The following is a 27,243-nucleotide window of genomic DNA, read 5'->3' as shown; positions in this document are numbered from 1 at the left end:
CTCGTAGCATGATTATCTTCTAGCATGTTGTCATCTAAACATATTGCTTCTTTACAACATTGATCGAAAGTTTTCGGATTGGATACAATGATCAAGTTGTGTAAGCTATTATTCTTCAAGCCCATCATGAAACATCTCTCCAATTGAGAATCGTTTAATTTTTCCCATGACTCGCATCGTGAGTCCAAGAGTTTTATCCGAAGGATAAAATCTCTAATTGATTCATTTGGTTGGCACTCAATTGAATAGAGTTCTGTTGCTGCACTCCACCGATCACCTTGTCTGGAAAAGCCATGTATAAAGGCTGATTTCAAGCTTTTGAAGTTGGTCTTAATCGTTGGCATCAATGTTATGAACCATTAACTAGTTTTTCCCTCTAAGCATAGGTTCAACGTATGGACCTTAGTGGGGCAGTTGGGATTTCCAAAGGCTTCACATCTCTGTTCAAACATTTGAATGAATTGAATAGGGTCTATTGTTCCGCCGTATTTGCCCATAATTTTAAAAATTTATATGGCCGTATTTCTGTATGAGTCACTAAAACCGTACGTAAGTGCTTTTGTTATTGTTGGGAGAGACTCACTAAGTCCTTGGGCTACCCCCTTCCTAGACTAGTCAGTATGTCCAGGGTGTGGGCATCCAGGAAAGGGTTGGTACTTATAGGATTTGCAGGGGAATGTTAGGTAAGGGACCAAAGCCCAATGGAATCGAAGTGATAGGGGGTGTAAAACCCAATGACATGCTTGTTATAGTAGGCATAGCCAATGGTTTTGGGAGGTGCATTTACAGCATACATCTCAATGGCTCGAAGATATCGGCCATTGGGTTCAGTCCTTGTGTGATCCCTAGCAATCCCTGTATGGCCATGTATGATTGCGTAAATGCTCCTTAATGAGCAAACACATTTTTTTTTCACTTTTTATAGTCTCCCACAACCCGTTTTACAGCCTCAAGAGGCTTGGCGTTCTCTTCGTTGGGTCAAACGGGTGTCCGTTCGCCCTAATTAGCTTAGGCGGTATACACATGCGAACGACCTGAGATAATTTTCTAGAAAAAGCGTATGCTAATAGCTTTCCAAATGGAAGAGGAGGTCCTAAAACCTATTTTCCATCACTATCTCAAGACAAAAAAATTTTCTAAGAATTTTTTCTCTGTATCGTAGCACTTTTTTGAGTGTGTTCCAAAAGGAATTTTGAAAAACTTTGTATGAGGGAGTTGTAATATTTTTGGAGTACTACAACTTTGTTTCCCTAAGTTGTCCATGATTTTGTCGTCTAGACTCTCAAAATGTAGCCCGAACATGGTTCATCATTATTTTCGCACTGTTTTTTTGTGATTTTTCATGGTTTTTGGGTTGTTTTCTACCTCGATTTTCGGGTCAAATTTTGAGGCTACTAGTCGAAGGCCAAAATGATCGATTTTTCCATCCAAAGTCGAAAAGCTTGATGTCAGCTTTTCGATGAGCCCTAGATCACCTTCATCGGATATACAGTTTAGGAGATATGCGTCTCCAAACAGGGGTGTTTTCCAGAGTCCTTTTTTTTAAAACGGATGGACCCTTTTTCAAGCCGTGAACCGGGTTTTATATTAAAAAAAATTTGGTTGTGGGTTCCAAGGGCGTGAACCCTTAGGCTGTGAAGTTGTAGAAAATGGTTCACGCCGTGAACCGGACTTTACGAGAAAATTAAATTCGAATTTTTTTTGGGTCACGTGAATGAAGTGTCTTACGCCGTGAACTGGACTTCATGGAAAAATTAAATTCAATTTTTTTTGGCACAGGTTCCAAGGGCGTGAACCCTTAGGCCGTGAAGTTGCAGAAGATGGTTCACACCGTGAACCAGACTTTACGGAAAAATTAAATTCAAATTTTTTTAGAGCACGGTTTTCGAGGGCGTGAACCCTTGTGCATGAAGTTACAGAAAATGGTTCACGTCGTGAATTGGACTTCACGGGAAAATTAAATTTGATTTTTTTTGGCGCGGGTTTCGAGGGCATGAACCCTTAGGCCATGAAGTTACAAAAAATGGTTCACGCCATGAACCAGGCTTCACGGGAAAATTAAATTTGATTTTTTATTTTGGGCTGGGTTCCGAGGGCATAAACCCTTAGGCCGAGAAGTTGCCGAAAATGGTTCATGTCGTGAATCGAACTTCACGGGAAAATTAAATTCGATTGTTTTTTAGTCTAGTGGGAAATACGAATTTTCCTTTTTGTGGAGGGATATTTTATAAATTTAAAACTAGAGAGATATGGGCATTTTTTCAAAAAGGTAAGTGGGAATAAAAAAGTCAACCTTTTTATGACATCCCTTACACCCTTCATAAATGACCCCCAAAATGGACAATTTGACAACTCATAAGCATCTATTCATTGAATGCTCATTAGCCTTAATGAGTTATGTAAAAAATAGTTGGGGGGGATATTTTTTAAATTTAAAATTAGAGAGATATGGGCATTTTTCCAAAAAGGTAAGTGGAAATCAAAAAAGTCAACCTTTTTATGACACCCCTTACACCTTTCATAAATGACTCCCAAAATAGACAATTTGACAACTCATAAGCATCTATTCATTGAATGCTCATTAGCCTTAATGAGTTATGTAAAAAATTGATTAAAAATTAATCCAAGATTAATTTTTTCATTAATCTTTCTCTCTTACACTAATCAAGGATTCTAATTAACCACACTGATCCCTAATGATTCACACAATTGAGCACATCATTGGATAGAGCAAGGGAATGCTAATCTTTGTGCATCAACAAATGTGTAAATTAATCTAAAATAGAAAATTAATTAGACTCTTAATTGTGATCTCCTCTTTTAAGGTAAAATTAAGCAAAGAGAGTCAAATTTCTCCAATTTATGAAAAAATTGATGTAATTAGGTGTTTTTATATATCTAGATGCTCTTAAAACACTCAAAAATATCAATTTCGATTATTTATATGATCAATCTAGACTCCAATTAATACATTTTCTAAATTTTTTGCCTCTTGAGTAAGATTAATCACCCTTAATGACAAAAACCAGTCCATTAAGAGAAATTAGTCAAACTCAAGGGCTTTTTGATGGTTTAGGAAATTTTTTAAAATATTAAGCTACTCCTAATGCTTACTAACACTCTAATCCAAGTAATTTCAACAACAAACACATAGTTAAACCAAAATTAATGATCTTAGTTCTATGTTTAACACTAAAGAGATCTAATATTCACTAAAAATTGCATTCTATTGCATTGTTTGATGCAATGGATGCAAACTAAGCCTAATACAAACTATGTGCAAGCCCTAAGAACATGAAAAACCATAATAACAACAACAAAAATAACAAATTAAGCAAAAAGCATTCTTTACAAAAACAAAAAAGAGAGCTATTCTACACCAAATCACACACAAATCACCATCAAATCCACATCTTTTTCATGGAAAACTATTAATAAAGATAATGGAAAATGGGTGATGCATAGATTAGAGAGAAAACAATGGAAAAAGCCAAGGGATGGTTCCCTGGCAAACGGCACCAAAAATGTTAAGGCTCACCCTAACCCTCCTTGAAACACATCCAATAAGAGATTTTATTGGTGAACTGCAACTGTTGTGAGGATCTTTCCAAAGGTCGAGCTCGTAACCCTTGAGGACTCCAAGCTCTACAACTCCTTGAGAAGCAATTCCACGCGCTTCCAACGAGCATTGTCACACCGCCGCATTGCACTATGGGTACTCGTCCCTCCTCTCACCTCACTTCACTCACACACACTCACTAGTATGCATTAGGGAGAGATTAGCAAGAGCAAGACCCAATTGTACAATGGGAGATTATATTGTATTATGAGAGATATTCATTTATATACATGGCCATAAGTGTTCACACTCACTTAAACTATGGCCGACCGGGCACTTTAGGCTCATAAGAGGCCTAATGCTATTACAATGACTACTCTCATAATATATCCATGAAGTACATCACTTCAAACTTCATCCTAACTTGCTACCACACGCTCTGGAAGCGAGAATTGCCTCCGTCACACCATTATGGGCACTTGTCTATGTTGTAATTTTGGATACTATTGCTTCATATCTTGAATGCATGACCTTTTAGTGTATCTATCTTGATCCCTTGATGTAAGATAATGGTAGTAGATCTTGTTAACCTGAGAATTGGGTTAACATCCCCCCTTTCCTGATGGTAATCATGTCCACGTGATCGTGTTGAAAACCTTTGTGTGGGGAGAATGAATCAAGCTTTGTCGATGGCTTTGATGTTCAGTGACATTCAATTGTCTTTATTCCTCCGGAAGGAATAAGAAAAGCTAGCTTAGTGAATGAAAAGGTTAGTGGTTTATTGGGAATTCCTAATGGGGTGGGGGTGGGGTTTTTTGCGAATGATTGCATTTCTATATTTGTGTGAGTCTTTTTTTTGTGCTTTTTTCTCACTTTGATTTTGGCAATCATAAGCAAGGTTACATGTGATTTGTGTTAGTGGAGATACTAAGAGATAATAATGGGAGAGAAGAGAAGGAAGGATCCGAAGGAATGTAGACTTAATCATCAAAACGAGATGGTGATTCTCAGTTCCTCATTCGATTCATTGAAGCGATATTCATTGAAGCGAAGAGAAGGAAGGATCCGAAGAAATGTAGACTTAATCATCAAAACGAGATGGTGATTCTCAGTTCCTCATTCGATTCATTGAAGCGACATTCATCATTTGAAGAAATTTGCCTTTGATGATGTCCCTTTATGTGGCATGATTCTTGTCAAATGTTGTTGAGTAGAACTTGCTCTTGCTTTCTTCTGCCCATGTGCTTTTTATGTTTTTATGTTTATTTAAGTGCTGTTATGAAGAAGATATACATGAAGTATAAGAATTGAGTCATATAGACTCTTATTAAATTGCTCTGTGTCGAAGTAGCCACTTGTTGGTGAGGATTGAAAGAATTACGTTGACTTACGAGACTAATATAGATATCTTCACTAAGGATTGAAGATCATTGATTTGTGAAGAGGGGTTTATCGTTTGGAGAGGTTTGTAATTTGAAGGAAAATTCCAGGCGATGCGTTGTACCATTGACCAGGCTTTTTTCTACCATGGTCCCCTCCATCTAGGGAGGTACCTGGAAGTTGTCGATGGTGAGGCTTTGGTGCAAATATTCTCTGGTGCATGAGTATAGATATGTACTCATGGAGTAGCTGCTACATTAATTTAGCCAAAAGAATAGTAAGCAATAAGCTTTACAAATACATAATGGCTATTGAAGATCATTGGGAAAGTGTTAATGTGTCAGATGGCTTGATCCATGTGATGAGGCTTAAATCGCGAAAGTGCTAGTTTTTAAGCTGTGAAAGTGTAATTTGTGAGAAACCTGAACTCGTGAGATTGAAAGTTTTTTGGCCATGAAGGGGTATTCCGTGAAATGGTCTAATCCCGTGAGATTGGAGGTTTCTGGCCGTGAAGGGATATTCCGTGAAATGGCCTAAACCCATGAAAGTTAATCCCATGAAATGGTGTTTCTATGAAAGTGTAGGCCGTGAACTGGAATTCCGTGAAGTGTAGTTCCGTGTGTGGTGCATTGAGTGAAGAGTTATAACTTGTTTCAGAGCTTGTTTCATTTTATAACTTTCTTTGATTGCCAGTTTTATATCATGTTTGCCCATGCTACGAGATCGAATTTTCTTTTGGGCTTTTGTACCATGTGTCGCACATATGGCTTTTGTGGTTTGTGTGGTTGCCTTTGAGGTGGATGCTCCTGCATCATGTGTAGCTTTTGGTTCTTTTGGGTTTATGTCCTCCACAGACTCCTTTTCCCTGTCTTTTAATTCACCTTTAGTTTCAATAGTTTGTTGCCCCTTGTCTTTCTTGGTTTTAGAAGGTTTTGCTTTTTCTTTTGGGTTCTACTTTAAAGCATGTTCTTCTACCCATGTTGAGGTATTGTCTTTTGCATTTCTTTTGATTGTTTCTCATGCCTTGGCTTGTAAACGTGTAAGCACATTCAAGGATACCATGGACAATTGCCCGTTTTATATACACTTAAGATGTTAAGAGTTGTATTTTGTGAGGCAAGTTGCATTGAAGCAACTCGTCTCTTGGGAAATCTTGGAACATTTGATCAATGCCACATTGTTCACACATGGGTCGCAAGGTGTCAGTAACTATGGGCATGGAAGTATTCCAAACTATGCAGTTTGCCACCTTGTGAGGTCCACGACAATAGAAACACTGAAGTGTTCGATTAACTGCTTCCTGAGCAGTTTCTACCCTTTGTACTGTTTCTGTTTGGTGCACGGCACCTTTTCTGGAAAAGCCATGTATAAATGCTGATTTCAAGCTTTTGAAGTTGGTCTTGATCGTTGGCATCAATGTTATGAACCATTAACTAGCTTTTCCCTGTAAGCATAGGTTCAATGCATGGACCTTAGTGGGGCAGTTGGGATTTCCAAAGGCTTCACATCTCTGTTCGAACATTTGAATGAATTGAATAGGATCTGTTGTTCCATCGTATTTGCCCCCATAATTTTAAAAATTTATATGGTCGTATTTCTGTATGAGTCACTAAGACCGCACGTAAGTGCTTTTGTTATTGTTGGGAGAGACTCACTGAGTCCTTGGGCTACCGCCTTCCTAGACTAGTCAGTATGTCTAGGGTGTGGGCATCCAGGAAAGGCTTGGTACTTATAGGATTTGCAGGGGAATGTTAGGTAAGGGACCAAAGCCCGATGGAATCGAAGTGATAGGGGGTGTAAAACCCAATGACACGCTTGTTATAGTAGGCATAGCTAATGGTTTTGGGAGGTGCATTTATGGCATAGATCTCAATGGCTCAAAGATGTCGGCCATTGGGTTTAGTCCTTGTTGTGTGATCCCGAGCAATCCCTCTATGGCCATGTATGATTGCGTAAATGCTCCTTAATGAGCAAACACAATTTTTTCTTCTCTTTTTATAGTCTCCCACAGCCCATTACAGCCTCAAGAGGTTTGGCGTTCTCTTCATTGGGTCAAACAGGTGTCCGTTTGCCCTAATTAGCTTAGGCGGTATGTGCACGCGAACGACCTGAGATAATTTTTTGGAAAAAGCGTATGCTAGTAGCTTTCCAAATGGAAGAGGAGGTCCTAAAACCTATTTTCCATCACTATCTCAAGACGAAATTTTTTCCCAAGAATTTTTTCTCTGTGTCGTAGCACTTTTTTGAGGGTGTTCCAAAAGGAATTTTGAAAAACTCTACATGAGGGAGTTGTAATATTTTTGGAGTACTACAACTTTATTTCCCTGAGTCATTCATGATTTTGTCGTTTATACCCTCAAAATGTAGCCTGCATATGGTTCATCATTATTTTCGCACTGTTTTTTGTGGTTTTTGGGTTGTTTTCTTCCTCGATTTTCGGGTCGAATTTTGAGCTACTAGTTGAAGGCCAAAATGATCAATTTTGACTCGAACGACCTATCTAAAGTCGAAAAGCTCGATGTCAGCTTTTCGATGAGCCCTAGATCACCTTCATCGGATATACGATTTAGGAGATATGCATCTCCAAACAGGGGTGTTTTCCAGAGTCCTTTTTTTTGCGAACGGACCCTTTTTCAAGCCGTGAACCGGGTTTATATAAAAAAAATTTGGTTGTGGGTTCTAAGGGCGTGAACCCTTAGGCTGTGAAGTTGTAGAAAATGGTTCACGCCGTGAATCAGACTTTACGAGAAAATTAAATTCGAATTTTTTTTGGGTCACGTGAACGAAGTGTCTTAAGCCATGAACCGGACTTCACGGGAAAATTAAATTCGATTTTCTTTTTGCACAAGTTCCAAGGGCGTGAACCCTTAGGCCATGAAGTTGCAGAAAATGGTTCACATCGTGAACCGAACTTCACGGGAAAATTAAATTCAGGAGCACAGTTTTCGAGGTCGTGAACCCTTGTCCATGAAGTTACAGAAAATGGTTCACGTCATGAACCGGACTTCACACGAAAATTAAATTCAATTTTTTTTTGGCGCGGGTTCCAAGGGCGTGAACCCTTAGGCCATGAAGTTACAAAAAATGGTTCACGCCATGAACCAGGCTTCACGAGAAAATTAAATTTGATTTTTTTTTTTTGGCCAGGTTCCGAGGGCATAAACCCTTAGGCCGAGAAGTTGCCGAAAATGGTTCACGCTCGTGAACCGGACTTCACGGGAAAATTAAATTCGATTGTTTTTTAGTCTAGTGGGAAATACGAATTTCCCTTTTTTTGGGGGGGATATTTTTTAAATTTAAAATTAGAGAGATATGGGCATTTTTTCAAAAAGGTAAGTGGGAATTAAAAAAATCAACCTTTTTATGACACCCCTTACACCCTTCATAAATGACCCCTAAAATGGACAATTTGACAACTCATAAGCATCTATTCATTGAATGCTCATTAGCCTTAATGAGTTATGTAAAAAATTGTTGGGGGGGATATTTTTTAAATTTAAATTAGAGAGATATGGGCATTTTTCCAAAAAGGTAAGTGGGAATCAAAAAAGTCAACCTTTTTATGACACCCCTTACACCTTTCATAAATGACCCCCAAAATGGACAATTTGACAACTCATAAGCATCTATTCATTGAATTCTCATTAGCCTTAATGAGTTATGTAAAAAATTGATTAAAAATTAATCCAAGATTAATTCTTTCATTTGTATACACCCCAGCTGATCCACAACTCGAACGACCTATCCAAAGTCGAAAAGCTCGATGTCAGCTTTTCGATGAGCCCTAGATCACCTTCATCGGATATACGATTTAGGAGATATGCATCTCCAAACAGGGGTGTTTTCCAGAGTCCTTTTTTTTTTGCGAACGGACCCTTTTTCAAGCCATGAACCGGGTTTATATAAAAAAAATTTGGTTGTGGGTTCTAAGGGCGTGAACCCTTAGGCTGTGAAGTTGTAGAAAATGGTTCACGCCGTGAATCAGACTTTACGAGAAAATTAAATTCGAATTTTTTTTGGGTCACGTGAACGAAGTGTCTTAAGCCATGAACCGGACTTCACGGGAAAATTAAATTCGATTTTTTTTTTTGCACAAGTTCCAAGGGCGTGAACCCTTAGGCCATGAAGTTGCAGAAAATGGTTCACATCGTGAACCGAACTTCACGGGAAAATTAAATTCAGGAGCACAGTTTTCGAGGTCGTGAACCCTTGTCCATGAAGTTACAGAAAATGGTTCACGTCATGAACCGGACTTCACACGAAAATTAAATTCAATTTTTTTTTGGCGCGGGTTCCAAGGGCGTGAACCCTTAGGCCATGAAGTTACAAAAAATGGTTCACGCCATGAACCGGGCTTCACGAGAAAATTAAATTTGATTTTTTTTTTGGCCAGGTTCCGAGGGCATAAACCCTTAGGCCGAGAAGTTGCCGAAAATGGTTCACGCTCGTGAACCGGACTTCACGGGAAAATTAAATTCGATTGTTTTTTAGTCTAGTGGCAAATACGAATTTCCCTTTTTTTGGGGGGGATATTTTTTAAATTTAAAATTAGAGAGATATGGGCATTTTTTCAAAAAGGTAAGTGGGAATAAAAAAAAATCAACCTTTTTATGACACCCCTTACACCCTTCATAAATGACCCCTAAAATGGACAATTTGACAACTCATAAGCATCTATTCATTGAATGCTCATTAGCCTTAATGAGTTATGTAAAAAATTATTGGGGGGGATATTTTTTAAATTTAAAATTAGAGAGATATGGGCATTTTTCCAAAAAGGTAAGTGGGAATCAAAAAAGTCAACCTTTTTATGACACCCCTTACACCTTTCATAAATGACCCCCAAAATGGACAATTTGACAACTCATAAGCATCTATTCATTGAATTCTCATTAGCCTTAATGAGTTATGTAAAAAATTGATTAAAAATTAATCCAAGATTAATTCTTTCATTTGTATACACCCTGGCTGATCCACAACTATCCGAATTCTGATGCAGAATGCTGATGCCAATCCTCAGTCAGACAAACGTCCTCCACGAATTCTAGCTTTCCTCCAGTACCATCTAACCTCAACTTCTGGACTTTAGAGCCTCTGAACCTTCATGTTGCGCTCTGCCGACACCCTTCTAACTAGATTTCACTGATCTAGACCCAGCTGACAGAAATAGACTAAACTATGGCAAAAGACTCAACTAAAGTAGAAATTCTCACTCACATGTCCTTTGACCTTCCCAAACTCTTAGGTTGCTTCAAATTCAAAGGAGATATCACCCTCAAGACTCACAGCTAACTGACTGACTGAATTTTGACCCTTTTGACCATTGTGACTCAACCGACTCACTTGGGTAAGAAATACTCTCCTCTAAGTCAACAAACCACTCTAGACCTTCAAAACACTCTATCCACACAAAGAGCCAACTTCATAGACATTCATTTGACTGTAGCTGCTGTCACTCAACTAATACTGGACCAACTTAGACAACAAGCTCTTTCGACTGCTGATAGTTGACAGTACTCTGACTATCAGATCTAAGTAAAAAATTATTCCCTCAAGCCCAGACAAGCTAAAACCAACCATCTGCTCCTTCAGCTGACTGTTGTGATGTCCAACTGTCACTCAGCTGAAGCGGAATCATTTACACTAGTCATCCGACTGACACATACATATGATTTTTTAGTCAAAACACACTGACTCACCTCATCCAAGACATTAGAACAAAAGATCATATATCCATGCATAGTTGATACAATCCAAACTCACAGATTTTATCAGATAGATAAACATTAATGTCTCAACATACTTGAGACATGGGGCTCACAGAAAATAGAAGAAGTCACAGTCAACTCAAGAATCCACCTCCGGTGGATCCCAACGAATAGCACTTCCAAGATTTACCTTTAGCAGCTTCAATGAAAGATGACTTGATCTAGATCATATATCTAACAGAAAGGCTACTCAGAGAACCCGAAGTCACACCTCTAGGCCAATTCTCTATTCTTCAGCACCTTCTGCTTTGATCCACAAATAAATTCTCTTACACTGCACTGCTTTGCTTCTCTACAATCTTCACAATCGACAGGTTCTTAAACCTATGAACTGTTATCAAAAATTTAGACTTGCACAGGAGACCACTCTACTGTAGTCTGGCTCTTCTCTCTCTCTTCTATGGTAACACGAACCACCTTATATAGAGAGCCCTTGAAATCTTCACAATTCTCACCCCTTATCCCCGTCCGCCGCCTTCTCCTTTTCCAAAAGATTACGCCGTCCGGCTTCCCTGTGTCACACATATACGTTCTATCTTCATTCGTGCACATGCGCCTTATCCATTCACCCATCATGCGTCGTTTTTGGCATCATGGATCCATCACCCACCATCATTTATACATGCAATCTATCTATGTATCATGTTTTGGGTGGTTTTGGATTTCTCCACACAGCTTGCAAGCTTTTAGGCCACTAGCCAAAAAAGTCCAAAAGTTTGTTGAGTGACTGTCTGCATTTAATGCATGCATACTTTTAGGCAAGCCCTAAGTCAGATTCTAGGAAAATCCCTTTTCAGTAAAAACTGAAAATTGAAACCGTAAACAATAAACCGGAAACGTAAAAAGCAAAAAATAAAAAATAAAAAGAGAAGGTAAAAAGGTAAAAGATCTGAGGATATAAAAAATATTTTAGATTTTTTTAAAAAAGTGCACGCACAAAATTGCCTAATATATGTTTTAAGCTGCGATTGTGTTGACGCAACTTGTGTGACACCCCAAAAATTTACATTTTTACATAGTTAAGGAGGTTCCTTCTTAAAGATGGGAGCCAGTGCCCATAGTGCTTGACTAACCCGAAAAAAGTACACTATTTTTTGGGCTAGATAGATTAAGAAACACCAAAAACGTGTTTCAGAAAAACTTTGGATAATCCAAAAAATTTTAAGAGATTAAAAAATTAAAATAATCAAAAAATCTCAAACTTGTCCGAGGCATCTATAGGACCTTCCCACACCTTATAGTCACATGCACTTGCAATTTGGGCATGTATTAGAGGCTTCTTTAGATGATAGCTTACCTATCAAGCTAGGTGCGTACCAGCCTACATTGGGCTCAGGACCTTCAATCGAAACCCAGTTCAGCATTGTGCAAGGACCTGCACTAGTCTAGTGATATTTCATCAGATTTTGAGTCAATGGAAGGATCCCCGGTCCTAAGAAGTGAGAACCCTAACCATGCCTCACCAGCTAAGCCAACTACCAATATTTTTTACCACGTAGCTAGCTTTCTTAGAGGTTCAGCCTCAACGGCTACCTCTGAACCAAATCTTACTACATATAGACCATATGATGAAGGAGTTGAGGTAAACTCCAGAGAGACACCTGGTGTACTCTCATCTAGGAGCGTTCATGTTGATATCATGTCCATACAGCTCTTGCTGCAATTGTGACCATCAACCCCCCCTACACAAGTACTTATGCATGATGGTAGGACATTAGAAGAAGTGAAGGTGGTAGAGACACTGATCCAGGTTGCTAGAGCAAAGGAAGAAGAGACTTTGCAATTGGCACAACAACAATTAGTAGCCCACCCAGGATTGTGCAAGTAGTGCTCGGTAGCCTTGACATAAGCAATAACATTGCGTCTACCTCAAGGAAAGAGCTAGGCTTGCAAATCATGGACCAACATCTTCTCACAAATGATTGGGAGTATGACGCATCAACAGAGGCTCTTGTAGATTTTGCCACAGACCAAGCTTATGGTGTTGGTTGGGAAGGGATTTTCCAATCAATATGTGGGGCCACAAGAGAGGAGGAATGATTGCGAGGTATCTTTGATTGCATATATAGGGTCATTGAACATGAATAGATCCAAAGACCTATGGCACAAGTGGGGACACCCACAAGGTCATGTTGCAGGGACTTAGTTGCATACTAGCATGAGCTTCACCTTCTTAGATCCTAGAGCTACTCCCACCCAAGACAATACTAGTACACTACCTCATCTAGTGGCAAGCACCACACCACCAACTACGGCACCTATGACTGATGTAGAATTACCTTTGAGCCACATGCCCACCCACAATAACCACTGTAGTCAACACCACTTCACACATGGAGCCCCCTGCGCTGCTTGTTGGCATATCTAGTATTACCATTCATAGAGGAGTCACGTCTCATTCTAGTGCACCCATGAAACATCCCTTCCCTAGAGTGAGTGTGCTACCAACTCCTGCTGCGAGACCGGCTGCACCTAATGCCCACATGACTAAAACACCTATTGAGACACCAGTAGGACACATACCTTATGTAGCACATCTACCCCCACCAAGGTTTAGACCAATGCATCCTTATGCAATGCCATGTGTTGCACCTCCACCTACTCCTATCATTGCTTATGTTATGCCAACACTAGCTCCACCCACCACAGACCCAGTTGCTTTTGCACAAGCCCTAGGAAGAGCAGTAGTGGAAAGCATAGCGCCTGTTGTGAGATATGGTGGTTGACATAGCCATGGAAAAGCTACCCAGATAACCAAACTAACTCATAAATTCACTGGAGATGGTGATCCTAGGAGACATTTGGAAGTATTTGATAAAGTGTGTAAGGCCCTAAGAGAATGAAATAAGGTTTCCAAGACCAATGCCTTTAGCCTAACATTAAATGGTAAGGCTGGGGAGGATTGGTATATAACTCTCAGGGTCAGGAATGCTGGAACTTCACCACTCTTAGGAGATTATTCTTGAAGTAATTTGTGCATAAAGGAGTCTTATGGGGTGTAGCTTCACAACTATACAAAGCCGAGAGGGAATAAGAGGAGTCGGTTAGAGATTTCATTAGCTGTCTCTGATGCATTTGAACTTTCGTTGCCTTTCGCATGAACGCTATTCGAATAATCAATTGCTGGGGATATATTCATCCATGGGCTTAATCATAAAGCAATCTATAATGGCTTAGTTATTAGAGGGATCACTACATGGGATGAAGTCACAACAAATGCTATCTAACTAGAAGATAATTTGATGGTCAAAGGAGCTAAAACATCGGATTCTAAATCTATTGCTTTCGGAGTCGCGGGACATAGAACTTATACAATTAAACCCCTTGCTACTACTGGAAAAACTTTAGCGGAGATAAATTTCAAAGATTTTATGAAAGCACTCCGAGAGGGAATGAAGGCCAATAGAGCCCCAAAAAAGGTGCATCTATACCCAAGGAGAGAGCTTCAATGGTGCTCAATCTACCGATAAGGACATTCGACTAGTGAGTGTCCAACTATTGAAAACGAAATTGTTCTCTAGGATAGCTTGTGGAACACTTGAGAAATTCAACACATAAATTCAACCATGAAAACACATGCTTTGCAGGTTTCAACAAAATCAAATAAATTAAACAAAAGCATAGAAAACATAATGCTTAGCTCCAAGACAAACATGCTGGGTGCAATCTTCCCCCCCCCCTTGTGCGTGGCCTTCCCCCACACAAGAGTATTTTTATTAGCTTTCAACCAAAAATAGGCCATAGCCCCCAAAAATATACAAAGTGTGCTTTTAGAGAGCACGACACTCTTCCACAACAAAAATAGAGTGTCCCAAAAATTGGGGCTAGGGTAAAGCCTTTAGGATTTAGTAAATTCAACATTATAAATGTATTTTTCGCCATACAAACCTAACTGAAATAATCATAGACGGCCCCAAGCATACGTCATATACTGCACGTATTAATATTTATAGTGGTGTCACCCACGATATTAACCTAGCCGGCATGACACAAGAGTAACCTAGGCGTCCCCAAATTACTCAAGAGGGAAAAATAATATTCTTAAAGAGGACTTAAAATATATTCTCATGACATCCCTCTTGCTTGAGTTTGCAATTGCCCTCAATTGCGGGTTTGCTGGGTTTGAAAAGAATGAAGGATCTCAGGATAAGCTCGAAAAAATTTCTCGGGCATCCATTTTGCATCTTCTTGAGGATGGTTTTTGAATGTCAAAAGATATTTGATGTATTGGTTCCCAGTTCTTGTTGTTGTCGTCTCTTGATCAATAATAGCATCAGGAACTAAGACTTATTCCTCTCCTTCAACAAGAGGTGGTTCCTCATAAATTGGGTGAGAAGGAAGTGTTCCTCGAAAGGGTTTCAAGAGATGAATATGGAAAGAGTTGTGGATATTCCAGTTAGATGGCAATTCTAGTCTATAGGCCACATTGTTAATCTTTTCAATAATTTTAAATGGTCCATAGTATCTATGTGCAAGTTTAACTGCAGGGAATTTTTCCACACTCTTCAATCGTCTCTTCTCAATTCTCAAAAGTACATAATCACCTTCTTGGAATGAAAAATCTTTACGCTTCCTATTTGCTTGAAATGTATACTTCTCTTGAGCTCTTGTAATACAATCATGCACTTCAGATAAAATGCGATCAAAGTCTCGAGTATATTGGTCAGCAGCTTCAATCTTATGGGAGAGTCTAGTAGCCAGAATAGGCAAAGCTTTACCATAGATAATCTCAAATATGAACAAAGATTTGCTTGACAAATATGGTCACAGCTTGCTGAGAAGTCAGTGTCTTTTTACATGGAATGAAATAGGCTTGCTTACTAAACCTATCCACTATTGTCCACTATAAGATTTGCTTGACAAATATGGTCACAGCTTGCTGAGAAGTCAGTGTCTTTTTACATGGAATGAAATAGGCTTGCTTACTAAACCTATCCACTATTGTCCAAATTATGTCATGATGATTGGAAGTAGTAGGAAAGCCTGTAATGAAGTCCATAGACAGTTGTTCCCATGGTCGGTCTGGAATGGGTAAAGGCATAAGCAATCCCAAAGCTTTGCCTTTGTAGCTTTTAATTGCTTGACAAATGTTACAATTAGCTACAAATTTTGCTACATCATTTTTCAAATGAGGCCAAAAGAATTCTCGAGAAACTAGTTGAAGTGTTGCGGAAACTCCTCTATATCCCATGAATGGTGGTTGGTGCATCTCTTCCAAGACAAGTTGTCTATAGGGTTGAGTAACACATAATCTTTTCTCAAAGAAAAGATAGCCATCATTATGAGAATAATTTCCTTGAGGTGTCCAATTGTTTTCACGCAATTTGATCCATATCTCAGAAAAATCTGGATCTACTTCATAAGTTTCTTTCATAAGTACAAATGATTCACTTTCAATAGCGAAAATGTTGTTGATATGTGGTCTTCTACTTAAAGCATCGGCAATAACATTTTCCTTTCCAAGTTGGTATTGAATCATGGGTTGGAAACTTTGTATGAAAGATGCCCATTTGATGTGCCTATCTGAAATAAGAGGTTGCGAAAGCAAATGCCTAATGCTTTGTTGATCATTCTTGATAAGAAATTTTGAACCCATTAGGTAATGCTTCCAAATCTTCAAGGCATGCACAACTGCTGCTAATTCCGTGTCATATGTACTATAATTTGTTTCAACAAGTTTTAGCTTTCGACTTTCATAGGCAATAGGATGGTTATCTTACATAAGCACAGCACCAAAACCTTTGCCACCCACTAGCATCAGTTACTACCACAAAGAATGGTCTTTGAAAATCAGGTAGTGTAAGAACTGGTGCATGAGTTAATGCATCCTTGAGTACTAGAAAAGATTTATCTTGACTTTCGGTCCAATGGAAAAATGTAGTTTTCTTGAGAAGTTCCGTCAAAGGATGTGCAATATAAGCGAAATTCTTGACAAACTTCCTATAGTAACTACATAGACCTAGAAAAGATCTAAGGTCATGAATGTCTCGAGGTGTAAGCCAAGAGGCTATACACTCAATCTTCTTAGGATCCACACGGATTCCTTCAGCTGACACTATATGGCCCCAGTATTCAATCTCTTTTTGAAAGAAAGAACTCTTTTCAGGATTGACATACAATTCATTTTCTCTCAAAAGGTTAAACACTTGCTCCAAGTGTTGCTCATGCTGTTGACGATTCTCGCTGAAAACAAGAATATCATCAAAGAACACCACAACAAAGCTTTGAAACTTTAGGAAAATGTGATTCATCATACGACTGAATGTAGCTGGAGCATTGGTCAAACCAAATAGGATAACCAAGAACTCATAATGGCCAGTCTGGGTTCTAAATGCAGTCTTGAATATGTCTGACTCAGTCATGCATACTTGATGATAACCAGACTTTAAGTCAATCTTGCTAAAGACCTTTGAACCTCTAAGCTTATCAAGTAAGTCATCTACCCTAGGGATAGGGTATCTGTTCTTGATAGTGATTTTGTTCAATGCTCGGTAGTCAATACACATTCGGAAAGTTCCATTCTTCTTTTTAACAAGAAGGACTGGAGCTCCAAAGGGTGAACTACTAGGTCTAATAAGGCCTCTTTCTAACAAATCCTCGATTTGTTTTTGGATTTCTTTTTGCTCTAAATTGTCGACTCTATAAGGAGCTTTACAAGGTGGAGAGTTGCCTGGCAATAAGTCAATCCTATGGTCTTCAGGGCCTAGACTTAGGTAATCCTGAAGGTAAATCTTCCATAAAATAATCCTTGAATTTGGAGATATAAGGATCAAGTTTTGGACTTTTGGATGTGTTAAACTCAGCGCTAAGCTGGTTAACCCAAACCATATAAGTCTTCTCCCTTTTCCTAAGAGCTCGCTTTGCTTGAGTATGACTCAATAAAGGACTCGTCTCTCCTTTGACTAGACATTGGAGGAAAATATTTTCATTGTCCTTACATAAATGCTATGTGTATCATAGTCTATAATAGGGTTATACATATGTCTCCAAGGCATACCCAATATTACATCTACGCCTTGTAAAGGTGCAACTAAGAAATCCTTTTTTTCTGTTAAGGAATTGATGCTTAAAGTTAAATCTTTCACCTCTTGCATGCAATTATACTTGGTTACAGTAAATGCAGCTTTAACTCTATAATGTGTAGGTGAAGGTTGAATGTTTAAAGCTCTAATTGCCTTTTCAGAAATAAAGTCATGAGTGCTATCATCGTCATGCAAAACAATAACTTCATGCTCATTAATTTTTCCTTTTATTTTGAGTAGCGAATGAGCTTGAGGTTTACCTTCTGCTTGTGAATAGTCAGGGTCAGAGTTACCTTCTTGCTTGAGTGATTCTTCTTCATTGTCGTCCCCTTCAAGCATATTGACTCGTGCCGTAGGTGTCGAATTCTTTGCACGGTCTGGGCAATTTGGTGCTATATGTCCTTCTTTATGACATCGAAAACATTTGATTGGAGGACCTTTGGACTTGCCACTATTGACTTTCTTTGAATTTGATTTGCCTTTGACCATCTCCTTGCCTTTGTCAAACCCTAGCTTATGAAAATTTCTTGAAGCATGAAAAGGTTTAGAGTGGTTACTCTCAAATGACTTGGCCTCTCTAGGAAAACCATTTTTGCATTCGGAATTTGTTGCCAAAGATATAGCTGTAGAAAGTGAATGAGGTCTAAACATATTCACATCGGCCCTAATTGTAGACTTAAGGCCCGTAATGAATTTCCTCTTTTGGTCCTTCTCATTGACTTTCTCCACAACCTGTACCTGTAGTAATGTATTCCAAAACTTCTCCACATACTAAGACATGCTTTCTTTTTCAAGTTGATGCAATGTATCCCATTGATGCCTAGCTTTAGTTTTAAATTATGAAGGTAAGAAATGTTTTTTCACTAGCCTTTGAAACCTTTTCTATGAATCCGGTTTGTCACGTCCTTGCTTGATGACGCTCCACCATAAAGCTGCGATGTCCACCATGTGATTAGCTGCACATTTAATCTTGTCCTTCTCGGAAAATTTCTCCCCCGAAAAGTAGTCATCCAATTGACTAAGCCATGCCAAAAGGACTCGAGCATCTTTCTTGCCATCATAATTCTGAAATGAAAAAGCTTTACGATCGATTTTAGAATCTTTCTGTGAATTTTGTGCTTGAAGTGTAGCATTGATAGCTCTTTAGATGGTGTCGTCTTCGTCATCATCATAAGATGGCAAAGAGTCACGCTTACGCCTTCGACTCGTGAGCTGTCGCTCCAATTCAATTCGCATCTCTCTCTCTTCTACAATTTGTTGTTGTAGAGATTGGAGTTGCTCTTGGATTGAAGGTAAAATAGGAAAATTTGCCATAGTGCTCATGCAAACAATGTAAATAAGTAAAATTGATATTATGTTGATGTATGTAAATAAAGCAAATGATTGTACTTATCTCAATTCTCCCACAATTTTATTTGTGTTGAAACTGAACAAAGACTTTGGTTCAATGGTTGGATCGAATTCCCTTCGTTTTGCACAAGCCCCGAGCAATTTCGAGTGATTTAGGAGACTTGGGCTAGTCGAAATGCTGAAGAAATAATTTTCTGCACCTTGAACACTGCTCAAACAATTCTAAAAACTTGGCCAAACCTCTGTAATAATTTTTGAGAATTTTGAGAATTTTTTAGAAATTATTTTAAAATTTTCTGGCATTTATTTGGCCTTTTTAAGCCTCTTTGAGCCCTGAAAAATCAATTTTCTGCACCCAAAAATCTGAAAATTGCAATTCTTTAGAATTTTCCTTGAAATAGGAAAATAGGTAGTGTGAAAGCTCCAAAAGTTGATGTGACAAGCATTGGGCTTCGGAAAAGTGAAATTTAATTAAGCTTTTAATTTAGCTTAATTAACATTTTGTGAGCTTATGGCTTGGAAAGCACACGGCGTTGATTTTCGCCCGTTAGGCTGCGTTTTGGCGCATCGAATTTGCTTGATTATATATATTTTTCATGGCTAAAGCTCACACAGCATGCAGACCGTCAATTATAGAATTTTTACAGCCTGAACCTCTTCTGATTCTGAGTAGGGCAGGTGAGGTTTTTGGCCATGGGGAATCCATCTATACGGTCAGATCTGAAATTCATGAAGCTTTGAGCAAAACCACTTTTTGATGAAGAAGAATGGTTTTGGGAAGAGGTAAGTGGGTTTGAGAAGTAGAGCTAGTTTGAGAATTTGAATTTTTGGTTAAAGACCACAAACCCTTCTTTTGCCCACCGGTTAAAAACCTGCAACTTTCTTGAGAGTTTTGTTGATGAAGACCTTTCCCACCTTTCCACAAATCTCCTAGCCCAAGCTCTGATACCACTGAAAACGGAATCGTTCTCTAGGATAGCTTGTGGAACACTTGAGAAATTCAACACATAAATTCAACCATGAAAACACATGCTTTGCAGGTTTCAACAAAATCAAATAAATTAAACAAAAGCATAGCAAACATAATACTTAGCTCTAAGACAAACATGCTGGGTGCAATCTTCACCCCCCTTGTGCGTGGCCTTCCCCCACACAAGAGTATTTTTATTAGCTTTCAACCAAAAATAGGCCATAGCCCCCAAAAATATACAAAGTGTGCTTTTAGAGAGCACGACACTCTTCCACAACAAAAATAGAGTGTCCCAAAAATTGGGGCTAGGGTAAAGCCTTTAGGATTTAATAAATTCAACATTCTAAATGTATTTTTCCCAATGTATCAAAATGGAAAAATCAACTACTAAGGTTACAAGCTATGCTTGTAAAAATAAATATGATGCACATAAGAAACATTCTCCTCGACATTATTCATCAATCCTCGTAATCTTCATCACTTGAAAATATAAGACCAATTAATAATAAAATTAATCCCACAAATATTAAACAGGCACAAACCATAACCAACTCATGTGACTACCAGGCGTAAGTACCCTAGGAATCACCCTGCCATACAAACCTAACTGAAATAATCATAGACGGCCCCAAGCATACGTCATATACCGCACGTATTAATATTTATAGTGGTGTCACTCACGATATTAACCTAGCCGGCATGACACAAGAGTAACCTAGGCGTCCCCAAATTACTCAAGAGGGAAAAATAATATTCTTAAAGAGGACTTAAAATATATTCTCATGACAACTCTAATGGTAATTGTACTTTTTGTGGATATTATGGTCATGAGTCTTCATAGTGCCACATGCATTTGCAAACCCTTGCTAATGCTTTTGGGCCTCAACAATTGGCTTTACTGGCCCCATCACAGCCACAATCCATAATGCCTACGGCAATATCTCAACCCAATACTAATCAAATGGCACAACAACCTATTGCAAGGGGAAGTTACAATGCACTAAATGTGTCATTACCTCCACCAGTTTTGGAAACTCATCCTCCACCCCTGAGGATCACACCATTGAATCAAAAAGGTTTCAAGGAACCTTTTGAGTGTCCAAACTACGAGGTTGACTTGGACAGTGCCTCACATGTTGCTAAGGACTCCATAGAGCTTTATTCAGGCTACTATGTAGTTGATGAAAGAGGCGGAGTCAAACCAGTCTACCAGCTAGTCGTAGTAGGAAGAGGTCGAGACATCAACTTCTCCTACTATGACTAGCTAGTAGACTGGTTTGACTCCGCCTCTTTCATCGACTACTATGTAGTCGATGAAAGAGGCGGAGTCAAACCAGTCTACCAGCTAGTCATAGTAGGAAGAGGTCGAGACATCAACTTCTCTCAAGAGAATACCTCTTTAATGCTATCATTGTCAGGGGACCACACCAAATCTCTAAGTGTTCCCTTAGAACATCTCTGGCACACTGTGCATCCAAATAACTTAAGGCCGATTGTAACCCATAAACCCTTAGATATACCTAGTGTCATCCTTGAGGTCAATGAGAAATCACCTATCCCAAGCATGGATTCTCAACTCTTTAGGAGAATGTTTGAGTATGAGAACCCTGAACCCATTCAAGAGGTATAAGTTCCAATATCACCAGCACCCTCATATGGTACAAAGGTGACGGGTACTTCCTTGAACATCCCTAAATTGTTGGAGTTCATGGATTTTGAAACAAAGACCATGATGACTATGCGCTTGTGTGGAGATCCCAAACTCTTCAGAGCACTGAAAGCTCTTTTAAATGGAGAACCATTTGTGGAAACCCACAAGACTCAACCCTAGTATGGAATTTCACCAACTCGAGTCATAGAGGATCCAAGAACCCAAGTTTACACCAAATCAATGGTCAAAATTCCATTGAATAAATTGGTTCAATAATTTGAAGGTGATGAATCCAATGCATTACTACTAGTCACCACAAAGGGCATCATAGTAATGGGAGTCCAATGCATTACTACTAGTCACCACAAAGGGCATCATAGTAATGGGAGTCCTTGATGGTGGTGTGGGAGTCAGTATAGTCACCAAAAAATGTTGGCAAAAAATGGCCTCACACATTGTGGTTAAAATGGTTGATCGTACTATTACCAAACCAATGGGGATGTTATGCAATCTTAAGATCAAGGTGTTGAAACATTGGTTGAGACATAAATTCATTGTGATGCACTTTTCTAAGTAACCCAATTCTTATGAAATGATTTTAGGAAGAACATTTATGCATGAAGCTAAAATGGTCCATGATTGGTCCAAAAACCATGTCTACCTAAAATTTGATGACTCAATCCTTAGAGTAGACCTGATGACTGGTCACGTACATCCAATGGGTAGTGGTGGACTATTCAACCAGAGATTTGATACGATCATTAACTCCTTTCTAATATTGCTATACTTGCAGAGAAGAGACCGATGTAGGGAATAACCCACCCCACACAGATGCTAAAAAATAAGCTATTGATCCTGAAGATGATCTAAACCTGACACATATGATGGCTACAATCAAACGCTAGGGAGCTAGAGGATCTACATGGTTACACTTGATGGGTGAGGAGTTCCCTAGGGTCGTGCCCCTACAAATGATTCATGCTCTACCTTATGATACTGAGGGGAGTGCTTATAGTGAACTTGAGTCCACATGGGATGACTAAAGCTCAAGCACCAATAGTGGTGAGGGGTCTGAAATAAATATTGAAAGCAACACCTCCTCAATCTCACTACTACAAGAAAAACAGAGCCCACCACAACATCCAAAGAAACTACAGGGGGTAGCTCTGAATCTGACACGGATTCCTAATTTGAAGAAAGGGACAAAGTTTGTCAAGATGTCAAGGAGTATCTCGAAAGATGGTGGAGACGTAAACTCTATGTAGTGAATAATCATAAAAGGCTACAAGAAAGAACAACTACTGTCCAATGGCTCTAGCACATGGGTGCAATTGACTTACATCAAAAGTTTACGATTGGGGAGAGGAGTTATAAAAGGTCAAGGATTGTAAACCACCCCAAATTGGAATAACTAAAGTGGAAGTCTCTGATGAACCAAAATCAAGTTGCTCAACTAGAAAAAAAAAATCGTGAACTCGCATAGAAGGAATGAGGGGCTAAGGCTGGCCGAAAGCTGATGAAGGAAAGGAAAATGAGCCTAATTTTCATCTCGCACCTAAGAATTACAAGTCATACACCTTAGGGAACTACAAGTTAGTGTTTGATAATGCCAAACGCAACCCCACAAGTGAGAGTGGAGGGAGTCTATGATGGGCCTGTGCAGAGGTCAACGAAGTAGACTTAGTTGATCAAGGAGAAGATCCTAAGACTGTCTACATATCCAAGGACTTAAATAAGACCAAGGAGGCTAAACTTGTAGCTCTCCTCAAGGAGTATAGGGATTGCTTTACGTGGACATACCATGATATTAAGGGAGTTCCTACAGAGGTGGTACAACACACCATCCCCTTGGTACCCGAAGCTAAACTAGTCCAATAGTGACCCTATCCAATGAATCCCAAATATGAAAGCATTGTTAAGAGATCGATAAACTCATTAAGTGTGGATTCATCTACGAGATTGAACACTCAGAATGGGTCTCACCCATTGTGGTTGCGCCCAAGAAGAATGGAAAACTTAGAGTGTGTGTTGATCTCAAGAAAGTGAATGATGCCACGCGTAGGGATCACTATCCCTTGCCATATTTAAAACATGTGCTTGAACAAGTTATGGGCAAGGAGGCTATAGCTTTTTGGATGGATACCCAAGCTATAATCAAATTTTGATCGCACCTGAGGACTAAGCCAAAATAACCTTTGTCGCACACACTGAGCATGGTGCATATACCTATAGAGTTATGCCATTCAGTTTAACCAACACACTAACCACATTCCAAAGACTTATGAATATTGCTTTTAAGGACTTCTTAAGAAAGTTTTTTGAAGCTTTTTTGGATGATTTATGCATTCATTCATCTTGGAAAGAGCACCTAGCATGCCTAAAAAGGGTGTTTAAAAAGTGTTGATTTTATGGCATATCCTTAAATCCTTACAAATACCAATTTTGGGTGAAACACGGAGTTATTCGTGGGCAGATAATGTCCAAAAATGGGATTTTTCATTGATGAGAGTAAAATCAAGATCATCTTGGAATTACCCCCACTAAAAAACTACAAGGGATTTCAGAGGTTCATGGGCCATGTCAACTACTACCGTCGGTTTATTCTTTTCTATGTAGAAATAGCTCATCCTTTGTATAAGCTATTGATTGTATTTATATGGACCAAGGAGTGTCAACAGGCTGATGATACACTGAAGCAAGCCTTAGCCAATGCTCCAATCTTGTTTGTGAACACCTAGCTGGGATCTCATCTTTCATGTACAGATGCCTCTAACTTCACAATTGGATGTGTCCTGGCGGAGCCAGGGGAGCACAAATTGAACTATCCTATTAGTTTTGCAAGTCGGCAACTAGATGAAGCTGAAATCAATTACACCATCATACTGAGGTGTGAAGGGTTAGCAATGGTTTATGCTATAAAGAAAATTTGGCATTACCTTCTTGCTAACAAATTTGTTTTCTATGTTGATCATCAAGCCTTGTTATATCTAGTAAACAAACCATACTCCACAGGAAAGATCACAAGGTGGTTGTTGATTATTCTTAAGTTTGATTTTATAGTTGTTGTGAGGCACGGCAAGAGACATGTCATGGCAGATCATTTATCCCACATACCTAATGGCAAAGCACCAGATGGGGTTTATGATGATGAGTTACAAGATGCTACACTATTCAAGGTTGAGGCTATTCTAAAATGGAGTGAGAGAATCATTAAAATTTTAGCTAATGGTTTTCCAGAAGGAAAGGAATTGAGGAAAGATATAGCAAGAAAGTTGCTAAACAAGAGTGAACCTTACCAACTTATTTTTGGAACTCATTATAGACGAGGTAAGGATGACATATTAAGACACTTCCCCAAGGAGGATGAATACTTATACATCATCGAACAAACACACCAAGGGGTAGCTGGGTGGACACTTCCCAGGCGATGTTACAGCAAGAGAACTACTCCAATTGAGGTATTAGTGGTCCACGCTCTTTAAATATTGTGCACTATTTGTCAAGGGTTGTGACGAGTGCCAACATTGTGCAAAGCCATAGAAGGACATGATGCCACTGCATCCTATCAAAATCAAATAACCAGATAAGCAGATGCCATGGCAACGACTAAGTTTCTCTATGAGACCTGCTTTGGATGTCCATTCGAGCTAGTGAGTGATCGAGGTAGGTATTTCATCAATGATATAATAGAAAATCTCACTAACACATTCATGATCGCTCACAATAAGTCAATGCCATATTATGCATATGCAAATGGCCAAGCAGAGAGCACCAACAAGGTTCTTATTTCGATATTGACAAACACTATTAAGGCTCGATGCACTGACTGGGAGTTTAAGCTCATAGCAGCTTTATGGGCCTATCGCACATCATACATAGTTGCAATTGGTTGCACGCCATTTAAGATGGTGTATGGACTTGAGGTAGTAAGCCTTGGGAGTTCATAATCCCTAGCTTAAGGGTAGTTGCAAGTGAAAATCTTGATGGTAATGAATTGGTTGACCAATTATTTGTTTTAAAACAACTTACAGTGGAAAGATAAATTACAGTGCAAAACATGCTGACAGAAAAGAACCAAAGAAAGAAGTGGTTTGACTAAAATCTCATGTATAAGGAGATTAAGGTAGGAGATCTTGTACTTATGTATGGGGTTCGCATTAAAAAGAAGAAGCTTAAATATACTGGACCATTTGGGGTTTGTGAAGTTACTCCACAAGGTACTATATGTGTTGAGACTCTTGATGACGAAGTTGAAACTATCGGTTTACTTAATGGTAGTAAGTTTAAAAAATTATATGAATCTCTTACCAAAGAATCTTTATATGCTTCTCATGACAAGAAAGCTGCTAAGGAAAGGCTACTCAAAAGAAGACCCAAGCCCAAGAGGAGGCAAGGGAAAGACGAGCCAAACTTCAACAACGTCGAGAAGAAAACCTTAGACCTATTGCACAAGATTATGTTGGAGAGGTAATCGATAACATGGAGGATCACATCCCAGCTCTCAGAACACCCATTGAGTTAAATTTTAGGCCCCGTTTTAGCTCTTCAAGTTTTCTACAATCATTGTAAAAGTGTCAATTTTGATTGTGTGTGTCCAATTTCTAGTTCAGTGAAAAGTTACAATAGAAATTGGTTGTAGGACAGTCTGTGCATACATCCTAGGATTTGCAAGTCATTGGTGGATGTATGTTTATGTGATTAGTTCACATACAGTTACAGTATAACAGGTTATGATATTGTTGTATTAGAGATTACAGATTTGGTGCAAGTGCAGAAGCTTTTTGCAAGCACTATTCGTAAATTGCTGTAGGAAAAGATGTCTAACTGCTTATCCACAGATTGTGAGCGAGAACAACTTTTAAGCATAGAAGTTCACAATAAAAATGAGTGCTATAAAAAGAAAAATGACATCAAAAGTGGGAAGCTGCAATAAAAGAATTATGCATCTTTCAAGTAAGCAAGCCGAAGATAGAAGTGAGCAGCTATTTGTGATGTAGTATATGCTTAGTTCTATAATTGTAGATGTAGCATATGCTTAGTTCTATAATTGTAGATGCAAAGAACCTTGGAGATGTATAAATTATTGATTTGGGTGCCTCCTCTAACCATATGACCAGTCATGGAGATATGTAGAAAATGGAAAAACTAGTTATGGAGATATACAATAGTTTAGAGATATGCAAAAAATAGAAAAACCATGGTATGTAAAAACATATGATGATACTATGCATCCTATTGTGTATGTTGGCAAGGTGTCTGTCTATGCAGGATGGCAAAATGAAGTACTTGGTTGATGTACTTCATGTTCCCAATATTATGAAAAACCTAGTTTTTATTTGACAAATGGTTAAGCAGGGTCTACCGGCGAGGTTTAGCCCTCTCATGGCCGCTCTTATGTAGAAGACTTCAATAACCAGTGCCACATAGTTGCAAAGGCAACAAAATTGGTAGAATGTTTACATTATATATAATTATGCCTAAAGTAAAAGCTGCAATGTTTGCACATGGTATAGGTGTGATTGTAGACATTGACGTTTGGCATA

The sequence above is a fragment of the Cibotium barometz genome, chromosome 44 (assembly GCF_041138505.1).
Source record: "Cibotium barometz isolate CiBa-2024 chromosome 44, ASM4113850v1, whole genome shotgun sequence".
In the NCBI taxonomy this organism is placed as follows: Eukaryota; Viridiplantae; Streptophyta; class Polypodiopsida; order Cyatheales; family Cibotiaceae; genus Cibotium; species Cibotium barometz.
This window is presented reverse-complemented; position numbering follows the sequence as displayed.